Source organism: Triticum aestivum, chromosome 6D (genome assembly GCF_018294505.1).
Source record: "Triticum aestivum cultivar Chinese Spring chromosome 6D, IWGSC CS RefSeq v2.1, whole genome shotgun sequence".
Classification (NCBI taxonomy): domain Eukaryota; kingdom Viridiplantae; phylum Streptophyta; class Magnoliopsida; order Poales; family Poaceae; genus Triticum; species Triticum aestivum.
Genome location: NC_057811.1, coordinates 19,356,219 through 19,369,211, shown reverse-complemented (window position 1 = coordinate 19,369,211; position 12,993 = coordinate 19,356,219). Strand labels below are relative to the sequence as shown.

At 51.9% G+C, this 12,993-nt stretch overlaps 1 pseudogene; it reads right to left on the bottom strand.

Annotated features, from left to right (window-relative positions):
* Positions 1-209: 209 nt before the first annotated feature.
* On the bottom strand, positions 210-12,259 carry LOC123142344 (F-box/kelch-repeat protein SKIP4-like; annotated as a pseudogene).
* Between the last annotated feature and the right edge of the window lie 734 nt (positions 12,260-12,993).

The following is a 12,993-nucleotide window of genomic DNA, read 5'->3' as shown; positions in this document are numbered from 1 at the left end:
GGCGCCGCCCGTTCCGCCACCACTGGTCGCTGACTTGCCGCCCTATCTTCACCTTATCGCCATTCTTGTTCGCCTTGGAACCGCCGTTGCCGGACTTGACTAACTCAGCGTCGCTGTCCGTCATCGTAGATTGTCGAGGCCGTACTCGCCATTCTTGTTCGCCTTGGAACCGCCGTTGCCGGACTTGACTAACTCAGCGTCGCTGTCCGTCATCGTAGATTGTCGAGGCCGTACTCGCCATTCTTGTTCGCCTTGGAACCGCCGTTGCTAGAACAAATCAACCAGGAGCAACCTGTACATGCAAGCTAGCTAGCAGGGAGCTTAATCAATTCTGGCCGTACGTGCAGCCGGCGACACTTGCGATCAAAACTGGACAGAAGAAACTCTTTTTGCGGTACGGTTGACTTGCACCTTTTTCAGGTTTTCTTGGACGTATATATGGGGATACAACGCTGCCGCGTCCAAAACGTTGCCGACTCGGCAACCAACACGACGCAACTCAGACGCGTACAAACACTTGTCCGTTTTCTATCCTAAACACTAGAACGACTGGTACTAGGACTCGTTGGACTAATACTTGACCAAACCTAATACTACAACTAGATTAACTTCTTACAATATCGAGATGCATATGGGTGACATAGTGTTTTAGCGAGTTCGGGCATCTCGTGGTGGAGATAATAACCCTACGTCTCGTGCTCTCCATGTGTATATATCAGGAGATTACAATGTGTGTGTGTGTGTGAGAGAGAAGAGAACGGATCTCCATGCCTGAGCTAAGTCCTGAGACTAATGGCGAGAGAGGAGAGCCAGGGGAGAAGAAAGAGGGACTGCGCCAAGTCTAGCGGTGGGGGTGGCTTATATAAAGTGCGCCACCCCCTCACCTCTTATGTTACAAGGTGGAGCATCAATGCCATAATATCAGCCAACTACAAAACCTCCATGCTGACTATTGGTCTTCATATGCCCAAGTGAGTCATACAGTCGAGTGGTTGACTGTCATCCGAGTGGACGGTATGTTGATATGTGCGAGTGGGCAATATGCCTGTATTATATTTACCTGGACCCACCTGATGTGTGGACCCCATGCTTTATGATATTTTGACCCTTCGTAGGCCTAGCTGTTATGTGTATCCCCAACAGACGTCTTGGGCATTACTTCCTCAAAGATGCTTACTGCCAGTGTTACCTCTGATGGAGTCCTGGATTAGGGGGTCCTCGGACAGCCGGACTATGTCCTTTGGCCGGACTGTTGGACTATGAAGATACAAGATTGAAGACTTCGTCCCGTGTCCGGATGGGACTCTCCTTTGCGTGGAAGGCAACCTTGGCAATATGGATATGTAGATCTCCTCCCTTGTAACCGACTCTGTGTAACCCTAGCCCCCTCTGGTGTCTATATAAACCGGAGGGTTTAGTCCGTAGGACAACAACAACCATACCATAGGGTAGCTTCTAGGGTTTAGCCTCTACGATCTCGTGGTAGATCAACTCTTGTAATACTCATATCAACAAGATCAATCAAGCAGGAAGTAGGATAAACATCGAGAGGGCCCGAATCTGGGTAAACATCGTGTCCCCCGCCTCCTGTTACCATCCGCCTTAGACGCACAGTTCGGGACACCCTACCCGAGATCCGCCGGTTTTGACACCGACATTGGTGCTTTCATTGAGAGTTCCACTGTGCCGTCACCGCAACGCTAGATGGCTCCTTCGATCATCGGCAACGATGCGATCCAGGGTGAGGCTTTCCTCCCCGGACAGATCTTCGTATTCAGCAGCTTCGTACTGCGGGCCAACTCGCTTGGCCATCTGGAGCAGATCGAGAGCTACGCCCCTGGCCATCAGGTCAGGTTTGGAAACTTGAACTATACTGCCGACATCCGCGGAGACTTGATCTTCGACGGATTCGAGCGCATGTCTGGTGCGCCGAACAATCACAACGAGCATGATTTAGCTCTGCCATCGGACAGTGTTCGGGAGATCACACCTGCAACTACTACGGCCCTCAATCCGGAACAAATTGCGCCATCTAAGGACAGGTGGATGGACCCCGCCACGGAGGTCGCACACTCAGCGGCGATAGAGCCGAATATTGACTTCATCTCCTCCGAGACCCGTGTTGCCGGACCATTGGATTCGTCCCCGGCCATGGGTTCCGAGCCGCCTGCGTCCGTGCCTATCGAATCCGATTGGGCATCGATCATGGAGTTTACCTGCGCGGATATCTTTCAGCACTCGCCCTTTGGAGATGTGCTAAACTCCTTGAGGTCTCTCTCCCTATTAGGAGACCCTTGGCCGAACTATGTCCGGCTAGAATGGGATGCGGACCACGAAGAAATTCGCTCCCCACCCACCACCCACTTAGTAGCCACTGTCGACGATTTAACCGACATGCTTGACTTCGGCTCCGAAGACATCGACGGTATGGACGACGATGCAGGAGACGAACAAGAACCACGGCCCACAGGGGGCTGGACCGCCACCTCATCGTATGACATATACATGGTGGACACCCCCAAAGAAGGGGATGGCGATAAGACAACGGAGGATAATCCCTCCAAGAAGCAATCCAAGCATCGACGTCAGCGGCGCCGCTCTAAGTCTCGCCATAGCAAAAGCAGCGATACTGGCACAAGAGACAATAACGCTCCGGATAGTGCCGAAGATGACGATAATACCCTCCAGCCAGACCTCGGGCGGGAGGATGAACAAGCTAGCCCTCCGGAACAGGCAGCAGACGGAGAATCAGAGAATGACAATTACATGCCTCTCTCCGAAGACGAGGTAAGCCTCGGCGACGAAGAATTTATCGTGCCTGAGGATCCCGTCGAGCAGGAGCGCTTCAAGCGCCAACTTATAGCCACAGCAAATAGCCTGAAGAAAAAGCAACAACAGCTTCGAGCTGACCAAGATCTGCTAGCGGATAGATGGACTGAAGTCCTGGCGGCCGAGGAATACGAACTCGAGCACCCAACCAAGAGTTACCCAAAGCGCAGGTTGCTACCCCAACTCAAGGAGGAAGCACTGAAACCTACATCACCGGCGTGTGATGCGGCCGATCGGCCACCTCGTGGCCGAGACAGAGAGGTATATCAGCCCGAAGTCACGCCCGCACCCCGCCGCCATTCAAACAAAAATACCAAGGCCCGGGGCAACACGCAGGACCTGCGAGACGTATTGGAAAACAAAGCAAAACAAGCAAGATCGATCTACGGATCACGGGGGCGCGCCCCAACGCGGGACGATGACCGTCACGCCGGATATACTAAAAGCAAATCCGGCCGGGCCGAATACAGTAAACAAGACTCGTATGAACTGCGTCGTGATATAGCCCGGCCCAGAGGCGCCGCACACCCCCTATGCTTCACTGATGAAGTAATGGATCACAAATTCCCAGAGGGCTTTAAGCCCGTAAACATTGAATCATATGATGGTACAACAGATCCCGCGGTACGGATCGAGGATTTCCTCCTACACATCCACATGGCTCACGGCGATGATTTACATGCCATCAAGTACCTCCCACTAAAACTCAAAGGACCAGCTCGGCATTGGCTGAATAGCTTGCCAGCAGACTCCATTGGCAGTTGGGAGGATTTGGAAGATGCATTCCTTGACAACTTCCAGGGCACTTATGTGCGACCACCGGATGCTGATGACTTGAGCCATATAACTCAGCAGCCAGGGGAATCGGCCAGGAAATTCTGGACCAGGTTCCTAACTAAGAAAAACCAAATTGTCGACTGTCCGGATGCAGAGGCCTTAGCGGCATTTAAGCATAACATCCGTGACGAGTGGCTCGCCCGGCACCTCGGCCAGGAGAAGCCGAAGTCTATGGCAGCCCTCACGACGCTCATGACCCGCTTTTGCGCGGGCGAGGACAGCTGGCTGGCTCGCAGCAACAACACATCAAGAAGTCATGGCAATTCAGATACCAAAGATAGTAACGGCAGACCACGTCGCAACAGACACAAGCGCCGCAACAATGGTGACAACGCTGAAGACACGGCAGTCAATGCCGGATTCAGTGGCTCTAAATCCGGTCAGCGCAAGAAGCCGTTCAAAAGAAGCAACCCGGGCCTGTCCAGTCTGGACCGCATACTCGATCGCTCGTGTCAAATTCACGGCACCCCCGATAAGCCATCCAATCACACCAACAGAGAATGCTGGGTGTTCAAGCAGGCCGGCAAGTTGAATACCGAAAACAAGGAAAAGGGGCTGCATAGCGATGATGAGGAGGTGTCCCGGCCGCCGAACACAGGAGAACAGAAGAAATTTCCTCCCCAAGTGAAAACGTTGAACATTATATACGCAACCCATATTCCCAAGAGGGAACAGAAGCATGCACTAAGGGACGTCTACGCGATGGAGCCAGTCGCCCAAAGTTCAACCCATGGTCTTCTTGTCCGATCACTTTCGATCGTAGGGACCACCCCACTAGTATCCGTCATGGCGGTTCTGCGCATTGGTCCTCGATCCCATCATTGACGGATTTCACCTCACCCGAGTCCTTATGGATGGCGGCAGCAGCCTGAACCTGCTTTATCAGGATACAGTGCGCAAAATGGGTATAGACCCCTCGAGGATCAAACCCACTAAAACCACCTTTAAAGGTGTCATCCCAGGTGTAGAGGCCCGCTGCATGGGCTCAATCACACTGGAAGTGGTCTTCGGATCTCCGGACAACTTCCGAAGCGAGGAGTTAATCTTCGATATCGTCCCGTCATGCAGTGGCTATCATGCACTGCTCGAACGAACCGCATTTGCCAGATTCAATGTGGTACCGCATTATGCATACCTCAAGCTCAAAATGCCAGGACCTCGTGGGGTTATAACAGTCAATGGAAACACAGAACGCTCGGTCCGCACAAAGGAGCACACTGCGGCCCTTGCAGCAGAAGCACAAAGCAGCCTTTTCAGGCAAACCGCCAATTCGGCGACAAAGCCCCCGGACACCTTCAAGCGACTCCAGAGTAACCTGGAACAGGATCGCCTGGCACATCCAGAGCTCGCCTAGCAATTCGGCCTCCGTCCTAGTCCCAGTCAAGCGACGAAACTTGTGCCGCGCGTACGTAATTACGCGATAAAAATACCATGGGCATAGGCGGGGGCACGGCCAGGACACGCCCCACAATGCGGCTCAACCGCCCCTGGGGCTGTATACCTTTATAATTTTCTCTCTTTCAGGACCTTACTCTCTGGAAGCCCTTTTCAGCAATCTGATTGCTGGACGCATTACGGGAAGGAAATACCAAGGAGGCAAGAAGCTAAGACGTACAAGGGAATCCCCAGGTGGTCTCTGATAACGATCGAAATACCTGTTTTAAATACCCATACGCAGCTTGCCCTTGGATAGGACATGTCAAATAGTCCTATTTTTGCTTATTGCACTACTTGTATCCATACGCTTCGACGTATTATTTAATACAATGCATAGCGTTAGTCTACTTTTTTCCTTGCCTGCTTATTTACGACAAATTACACCCGTACATTCTGGTACAACCAGTGCGCCAGGGGCTTTAGTATACCCCATTAATACGGCGTGAGAAGTCCGAACACTTTCGACAGTGCGGCACCCCGAACTTATAGCACTATATGCATCAGTTCCGAATCATGTCTTGAGTCAATAGTTGGGTTTGCCCGGCTCCCATGTTTTGGTACCTTATGTTCCGCTATATCGGCTAAGGTAGCGCTGGGAGAACTACTGCGATTGTGTCCCGGTTCTTCCGGACGAGCACCTCAGTAGAGAAAGCCGAAAACTGACTGTCATGATGCGGCGAGAGCTGGTCCCTGTTCGAGAGGTCTCAAGTCCTTAAAGACTTTTTCCGCTTTGGGCGAGGAGTCGGCCTTGCCTGACTTAGGCGTATATAGCGCCCCAAATTCGGCGTTCCGAATACTAGGGGCTTCGCCAAAATTTAAAATTGTAGACTTCTATGGCTAAGTGAGAGTGATAAAGCTTTATAGTCCGATTGCCTGGTTCGCCGTGCTGAACACCTCCTTCGAAGGACCCAAAATTGGGATAAAGAGTGCTCAGGTTTATCCCGAACACCTCAGTACTAGTTATATGGGGGCAAAAGCCGACGACTGGCCAACTCTCAGATTTGATAAACGGCCGCACAGAAGGTAATATTTTAAATTCACAAGCGTTGCATAGCGCAAATGAACTCGTTTCACATTACAGGATCACATGAGTACATTTATTCAAATATTACATCCTTAGCACATTCCTCCGCCACAAGGCGAGAACCCTTCAGGACACTTTCATAATACTTTTCGGGGTGGCGATGCTCCTTGCCCTCCGGCGGCCCCTCCTTCACCAGCTTTTCGGCATCCAGCTTCGCCCAGTGCACCTTCGCCCGGGCAAAAGCCCTGCGCGCACCCTCGATGCAGACGGATCGCTTTATGACTTCAAGCCGTGCGCAGGCATTCACAAGCCGCCTCACCAGACCGAAGTAGCTATCAGGCAGGGGCTCGCCAGGCCACATCCGGACTATAAGACCCTTCATTGCCTATTCGGCCGCCTTGTGGAGCTCGACCAGTTGCTTCAGCTGGTCGCTCAAGGGCATTGGGTGTTTTGTCCCAGTATACTGAGACCAGAACAACTTCTCCGTCGAGCTCCCCTCCTCGGCCCGGTAGAACTCCGCGGCATCTGACACACTGCGGGGTAGATCTGCGAACGCTCCTGTAGAGCTCCAAACTCGGGTAAGTAAAATGAAAGTTTCCTTCACATAATGAATGCCTTACCCGCCGCTATCTTCTTAACCGCCTCAATTTCCTAGAGGGCCTTTTGGGCTTCGGCCTTGGCATATTGTGCGCTTTCGAGGGCCTTCGCAAGCTCGGACCCTTGCGTCTTAGAGTCACGCTCCAAGGACTCGTGCTTCTTGATGAGAGCCTGGAGCTCTTGCTGCACCTCGCCTACTCGGGCCTCTTGTTTCTCTCGCTCGATGCGCTCCTTGGCCGCTTTGTCTTCGGCCTTGGATAGCGCCTTCTTCAGGGCCTCCACTTTGGTCGTGGCCCCTAGCAAAATTCATGACGATCCTATTATTCCAAAACCAAATTTTTCTTTATAATATACAGACGGGGTATCACTTACCTTTGTTCTCTTCGAGCTGCCTCTTGGTAAGGCTGAGCTCTTCCTTGGACCGCTCCAGGTCCCACTTCAGTGCGACGACCTCCATAGTACGTGCGACAATGGCCAGCACTGAAGCCTGTATATGCACATAGACATATTATGATTAGACTCATGCGATTATCATTTGATCCTCTATTCGGCCTTCCTTTGCGAACGCCAAACAGAGCATCAGGGGCTACTGTCTATGCCGGAATATTTTCTTATAATTTGATTACTTACCTCAAAGCCTGTTAGGAGGCTGGCACAGGCTTCAGTCAATCCGCTTTGGGTAGACTGAACCTTCTTGACCACCGCACTCATGATAGTGCGGTGCTCTTCATCAATGGAAGCGCTACGAAGCGCTTCCAGCAAGTTCTCTGATGCCTCTGGATGGACAGAGACCATTGGCACAGACAGCTCGCCCCCCTTAGTGAGGGGTTGCCTGACAGAGTCCGGAACCACTGGAGGTTCCGGCGCCGTATTCGGCTTGGGGCTAGACTTGCTGCCCCCGGCGTTAGAGCCCAGTGGAGTCTTGCCCCTCGTGCGCCCAGCGCCAGGAATGTCACCTTGAAGCGCCTCTGGAACTGTGTCCCCTTTGTTCAGTCCCCTTTGAGACAACACCTCGGCGTCGTCCGTAGGGCGGGGGGAGGAGGCGGTCGGGAGTGAATCGCTGTTCATATCCGATGGGCCCAAAGAATCATCCGACGAAGATACGTCGATGTGGGCTCGGGATGGGCTGCATAATCGTGCGCGGAGTGATAAGAAACAGTATAATAAGACATACCAGAATTACTATGGTATCCGGATACTTACGACTTCGCTAGGGGCTTATCCCTGGGCAGCCACTCGTCGTCGCTGTAGGCGGCGGTTGTGGAGTTTTCTGGAGGGAGGGTCCTTCCCTTCTTGGACCCGGGGCGGCCTTCCTTTTCTTGTCTCCCCCGGCTGGGGGAGGAGAACTTTCCTCTTCCTCCTGCTCGTTTTTGTGGGAGAAGTGCGCCTCGGTGTTTTCGGACGATGAGTCCGATATAACCTTGCGTCGGAGACCCTTCCTGGTCCCTGTGGCCTTCTTCTTGGCCTTCTTCTCTGGCACCTCATAAGGCGCCGGAACCAGCATCTCCGTCAGGAGAGCATCTGCTGGATCTTCGGGCAGGGGAGCCGGACAATCGATCTGCTCCACTGTCACTACCCAGTCCTGTTAAATGGCGTGGAGGCTTAGATCCCGCGCGTGGTTATACTGGGGAAAAGAACATCTTATGGGATGTAAAAGACTTACCGGATTGGTAGGGCGCTTTGCGCTTAGTCCGCGGTCCTCGGCAAGGGGAGGAGGTACCTCGGCGCCCTTGAACAGCACCTTCCAGACGTCCTTGTGCGTCGTGTCGAAGAGCTCTCGCAGTGTTTGGTGCTCGGCCGGGTCGAACTCCCACAAATTGAATGCCCGTCTTTGACACGGGAGGATCCGGCGGAAGAGCATGACTTGGACCACGTTGAAAAGCTTGATTTTCTTGCTCATCATGTTTTTGATGCTGGTCTGGAGTCTGGTCAGCTCTATCGGGGAACCCCAGGACAGGCCCTTCTCTTTCCGGGAGGTGAGCCGCATGGGGATTCCGGATCAAAATTCATGGGCCGCCACCCAGTTGGTGTCGCGCGGCTCGGTGATGTAGAACCACCCCGATTGCCACCCCTTTATGGTCTCCACATAGGAGCCTTCGAGCCAGGTGACGTTGGGCATTTTGCCCACCATGGCGCCTCCGCACTCCACTTGCTGGCCGACCACCACCTTCGGTTTAACATTGAAGGTCTTCAGCCACAGGCCGAAGTGGGGCTTGATGCGGAGGAAGGCCTCGCACACGACGATAAACGCCGAGATGTTGAGGATGAAATTGGGGGCCAGATCGTGAAAGTCCAGCCCGTAGTAGAACATGAGCCCACGGACAAACGGCTGGAGGGGAAATCCCAGTCCGCGGACGAAGTGGGTAAGAAAAACCACCCTCTCATGGGGTTCGGGAGTAGGGATGATCTGCCCTGCATCTGGCAGCCGGTGTGCGATATCCGCGGCCAGATATCCGGCTCCCCGCAGCTTTGTGATGTTCTCCTCCGTAACGGAGGAGACCATCCACTTGCCTCCCGCTCCGGACATGCTTGGAGTAGTTTGAGGAGAAAAAACGTGAACTTGGGTGCTGGAGCTCGAGTGCGCAAGACTGGATGAGCAAGGAGGAAGAAGGCGTGGGTGAAAAGGGTAAATCCTTGTCCCTTTATAAGGGCGGAAGAAGCTATGCGCCTCCCCACCTACCTGGTAAACTCGCTTATTCCCCAAGCGTCGTAATTGATGGCGCGGTTGGGTTACCCACACCCGTATTGATGAGAATCCCGTGATAAGGGGACACGATCTCTGCTTTGACAAGACGTGCCAAGAAAACCGCCTCGCGATATGTGCAGTGACTGGTTGTGAAAAACGGTACGAATAATGACCGGGCCGTGGTGTGATGTCATGCTACAGAATGTGTCAGCAGATTAGATCTGTGGAAATATTATTCTCTCTACGGTGGTTTGTGGAATTTGTTTTGCAGAGCCGGACACTATCCTTGTGTTCAAAATCTTCTATGGAGTATTCGGAGGAGGAACCCGCCTTGCAATGCCGAAGACAATCTGCACGCCGGACTCATCGTCATTGAAGCCTGGTTCAGGGGCTACTGAGGGAGTCCTGGATTAGGGGGTCCTCGGACAGCCGGACTATATCCTTTGGCCGGACTGTTGGACTATGAAGATACAAGATTGAAGACTTCGTCCCATGTCCGGATGGGACTCTCCTTGGCATGGAAGGCAAGCTTGGCAATATGGATATGTAGATCTCCTCCCTTGTAACCGACTCTGTGTAACCCTAGCCCCCTCCGGTGTCTATATAAACCGGAGGGTTTAGTCCGTAGGACAACAACAATCATACCATAGGCTAGATTCTAGGGTTTAGCCTCTACGATCTCGTGGTAGATCAACTCTTGTAATACTCATATCATCGAGATCAATCAAGCAGGAAGTAGGGTATTACCTCCATCGAGAGGGCCCGAACCTGGGTAAACATCGTGTCCCCCGCCTCCTGTTACCGTCTGCCTTAGACGCACAGTTCGGGACCCCCTACCCGAGATCCGCCGGTTTTGACACCGATAACCTCGCCTCCACAAGTTATTCCGATCTCTCCTCTTCACTGGTGGGAAGTCATGCTGCATCAGCGGGCCCATTGACGAAGACACCAGGAAACACTCCACCCCGGCGGCCGTGTCCATGTCGATGGTCACCGTGCTAATCCCCCGGCCAATCACATAGATCTTCCTGCCGATGGCGACGAGCTTGACGGGTGGGAGCATGAGCTTGTCTGACAACCTATCGGCCATCACCCACTCTTTTGTCTTGTTCAGCCACATTATCGGCTTGGTGCCGAGGGAATGATCGAGCATGTAGAGCGTCATGTTAACTACGACCGTCACGCCGGACCAACACATGGCAATCTCATTCTCCTTTGCCCCTCCAGGACTGGTCGACCCGGTCGTATATACCCGCAAAGTACATTCTATTCCAGGACGCCCTGTGGATGGTCACCAGCTCATCATTCAACACCACGAATTTGACAGTGTCAGGGGTGAGCATGGGTTTATTGTGGGAGCACCAAGAGTCTGCGGCTTTGTCATAGATGTCCTAAGAATTAGGTGATTTGTCTGTTAACCCAATCCCACCCTTGACATAAATCTTGTCATTCAGGGCTGCTGGTCATCCAGATCAACCTGCATAGAGTATGAGGGGGCAAGAGCGGCCACGGCAGTCGCAGGCGTGACCTAGATGGCAACCTTCGAGTGATTCAGCATGTTTGGCAGACACTGCACGGACTGCAAATTTCATTTTGGAATATTTGAATTGTTGAATTGTGTTCATTTTGTTTTGTTGCATTATTGGATTGGTAATGAATTTGTGCTATATGACTGAAGTGAATGGATTTGCATGAACTTGATGGTTTTGATATGAGGAGTGTGATTGTTCGGTAAGCCTTTTGAGGGGCCGTCCGACGCTGTCCGTAGTCGTGCCCGAGCGCGTCTGTGGATATTTAGGGGGGCACATATATTTTATTTATGTACATATATATTTTATTTCTGTACCGCGATGGAAATCAAGCAATACTAATAAGTTTTTCTTTACATACTTATAATTTTTTAATAATATCCTATAGGATATTCTACTACTTGCTCACAAAAAACAAGAGTTTTATTTCTACGTTGTTCTACTTTGCAATCGTTGCTTTGTCCTTGTTTGTTGCAATATTATTCAGTTCTGGGTTGCTTAAACCGTAGATGGGCACCACAAAGCGTCAACGATTCTTCAACAATTGCATCACCTGCTATCGGAATAAATGTCACAACGGATAGAATGAATGGCAACAACAACCGTCATGTTAAGTTTGGTGAAGGAATGATGTCTTCTGGGCCACACATCATGTCCGTTCGCTGACCTCTATTTGTCTTCCGATAGCAAAATGTACTCTAGGAATCATGTCTCCAGTTAACTTTTCGTTTGTGTTCTCTAGGAATCATCGGGCCTGCAGATCGAGCTACAAAAACATGCATCGGCAGAGCAGCGATGCTCACAACCACATGAGAGACAAATCCACCCGATACTAGAAGTGAAAGAGCAGAATAATGTTTGACCAAACAATTCAGCTATTGTGTTGGCTACTAAATCAGCGATTTAGTATAGCATCAGGAATAGTTTAGTGGGTATCCGTTGTCCCCTAGGGCTCAGCAACCCTTCTTTCTTTCTGCTCATCGGCATCCGTTGTTGCACCCTTGTGTGTACGTAGAAGCGGCATGCCTAACTCTGTATTCTTTCACTTTTATCAAAGAAATGATTACAACTTCTACAGTAGTTGGCAATTTTTGGAGCCGTTCGTTTGTCTCGATCTAACGGCGCATACATACATAGTACTCGAAAGTACGCGGATAAAAGTACTCGAAAGTACTATTAGTCTAGGGGCATTTTAGTCCTAGAAAATATATGACAAGGTGGGGTCCTCTCGTCCAATGCAAAACCGCCGCCCCTCTCGTCCAATGCAAAGCCGCCGCCATGCTCCTTCCCCTCTTCCATCACCATTGCAACCGCGGCCATCTCCTAGCCTTCTCCTCCTTCTCGTGGCCGCAACTTTGCTCTTCTCATCTTCCACATCCACCCCCCTCTTCCATCCACGCAAGATCCTCGATGGAGCAGCAGATCGAGCACATCGGCGGCGGCGAGAACGCCGACTTCGTGGAGATCGCCTATGTTATGGTCATGTCGTCGATGTCGTAAAGCTGCTCGAGTGAGCCGATGATGTATGTGAATTTATCAGTCACCGAACTGAAAAACTTCTCCACAATCTCGGCTTACTCGAGCTTTGCACCAAGCGCAAGTATCTCTCCCATCAAAGTAGACAGACGCATGGCATAGTCGTTCACCGATTCAGTTTCCTCCATCTGCAACTTGTGAAATTGGCGCTTCAGCACTTGTGCCCGAGCCTTCGTGACGCGATCTTCTCCGATCCTCATCTCTTTGAGTGTGTTACACGCCTCTCTTGCTGTCTCAAACTCCGCCAATGTCATCAGCACAGAATCCGGCACGATCTGGGCTATGGCGGCCATGGCACCTTCGTCGCACTCCTTGTCGACGTCGTCGTCTGTGATGGCCTCCCACACTCGTAGGGTTCGGAGAATAATCTTCATGTTGACCGCCCACATGCCGTAGTTGGCGTCGGTGAGCATTGGGTACTGGATGGGGATGTTGCGATGCGCACGTACATTGGCGCCACCCGTTCCGCCACCACTGGTCGCTGACTTGCCGCCCTTCTTCACCTTATCGCCATTCTT